The sequence below is a fragment of the Lepidothrix coronata genome, unplaced genomic scaffold, assembly GCF_001604755.1.
Source record: "Lepidothrix coronata isolate B3197 unplaced genomic scaffold, Lepidothrix_coronata-1.0 Scaffold148, whole genome shotgun sequence".
Lineage (NCBI taxonomy): Eukaryota > Metazoa > Chordata > Aves > Passeriformes > Pipridae > Lepidothrix > Lepidothrix coronata.
The window spans coordinates 884,981-886,926 of NW_016690328.1; the positions used below are offsets into that span (position 1 = coordinate 884,981).

The following is a 1,946-nucleotide window of genomic DNA, read 5'->3' on the forward strand; positions in this document are numbered from 1 at the left end:
CACTTATTGATTAAGCAGTATTTCTTCAGCTCCAAAATGCAAAACCAGCAAGATGTAGCCTGCAAACCGAAGCAGCCACATGAGTTTTATCTCACTGTAATTTTTATGGTTGCTGCCCCTTGCAACACTTTGCCTGTTTTATATTGACACATGTTTATATATTTCTTTTCTTATTTACTTTCATGAGGTTCGTGCTGATGGTAAATATGATTTGCACCGAAAATTATTGCTAATTTTTCACAATGTTTTTTGAAGTGTAATCTGTGATTCTTGCAGGATTAGCCCGCTCTTCCTTCTCCACAAAAAAAACCCCACCTAGCAAGACACAGTGTGTTGTACATGCAGCTGAAGATTTTGCAGACAACAAGCAGACAGCTGTATTCCGTTATCAGTATGTTTTTATGTCCTTTCTCCTAAGGGATTTTCTTCGGAGTCCACAGAAATAAATGATTATCAATGCAGCAAAAGATCGAGGAAACTGCTCCGATAGCAGTTCAGTGCTGTAAAACCCTGAAGTTTATGGAGGCTCAGGTGGCCCCTCAGCCCTTTTAAAGCTTTTTTTAGCAGGGCCACTGGTGCAGAACTACATTTCTGAACAGGCAGCTGGGTTGCCAAGCCCTTGTTAAAATGAATTGTTGGTTAAAGGCTCTATCAAGAAAATCCTCTTTATAACTCCTTTTGCAAAGCCAACCACCACGTAAAAGCTGCTGTCGCTTCGCAAATAAAAAGCAAACCCCTCCCAGGTACAGTTGTATCCTGGACTGCTGTATCGAAGCACTTTTTTTTTGGTGAATCTCCAGTCTCAGTCTGCAATTTGTGATGTTTTGAAGAGAATTAGTGGGTTTAGTGGTAGAGAGTCGGTGGGTTTTATTTTATTTATTTCTGTGTGTGGTATGCTGGGCCACTGTGTGGCTACAAAGGAGGGCGCAGACCTGTGAGAAAATAATAAATTATTAAGGCTAGAAAAGTCCTGTGAGATCATTGAGTCCAACCATTAACCAAGAACTGCAAGTTCACCATTAAACCCTGTCCCTAAGTCCCAAATCCACAAGTTATCTGAGCAATTCCAGGGATGGGGATTTCACCACTAAACCCTGTCTCCAAGTTCCACATCCACACTTTTTTTGAGCGTTTCCAGGAATGGGGATTCCACCACTGCCCTGGGCAGCCTGTTCCAATGCTTGACCACTCTCACAGTAAAGAAATTATTCCTAATATCCAATCTAAACCTCCGCTGGTGCAACTTGAGGCCGTTTCCTCTCGTCCTATCTCTTGTTATTTGGGAGCAGAGCCCGACCCCCACCTGGCTACACCCTCCTGTCAGGGAGTTATAGTGATAAGGTCCCCCCTGAGCCTCCTTTCTGCAGACTAAAGCCCTCCAGCTTCCTCAGCCGCTCCTGGGGGTTCCCCACGTAGGGTTGGGAAGGGAGGAGGATCGTTACGATGAGGAGGAGGAAAGTGGGAACACGCACCATCCCCCGCAGCAGCTCCCGAGGGGCGGCCGCGCCCTGAGGCGGGAGGTGCTGAGCGTGGGAGGTGGGCGGTGCCCATCTGGGCCGTCCCCTCCTCCCATTGGCGGCCGGGTGAAGGGGCGGGACGCCGCGCCTCGATGCACCCTGGGAGTTGTAGTCCACAGTGGCGGCAGGCGGCGGCGGAACTATTGGATGAGGACTACAAGTGTGGGGGAGAGGGGCGGTCACGTGGTGTGGGGCGGGCGGGGCCGCGGCGGTCACGTGATGTTTGGGTGCCGGCGGTGACGGGCGCGCGGCGGCAGGTGAGGGGCGCGCGCCGGGCCGGCCGGGGGGACACGGGGACAGACAGACAGACAGACAGACAGGGCTGGGCTGGCACAGGGGCGGTGTGACACGGGGACGGGGCTGGCACAGGGGCTATGGGACATGGGCACAGGTTTGTGTGTGACCTGGGGACTTGGGGACAAGGCTGGC

At 51.1% G+C, this 1,946-nt stretch overlaps 1 protein-coding gene across 5 annotated transcripts in view; it reads left to right on the forward strand.

Moving 5' to 3' along the window:
- The first annotated feature begins 1,723 nt into the window (after positions 1-1,723).
- The window catches only part of TSNARE1 (t-SNARE domain containing 1), a 479,220-nt gene continuing 478,997 nt past the window's right edge, over positions 1,724-1,946 (forward strand). For 4 of the 5 annotated variants that reach the window (XM_017828461.1, XM_017828457.1, XM_017828456.1 and 1 more), the window contains exon 1: positions 1,724-1,774. The gene's annotated coding sequence lies outside the window, so the exon portion shown is untranslated. The remainder of the gene's footprint in view (positions 1,775-1,946) is intronic. The other variant, XM_017828459.1, reaches the window with a different exon arrangement.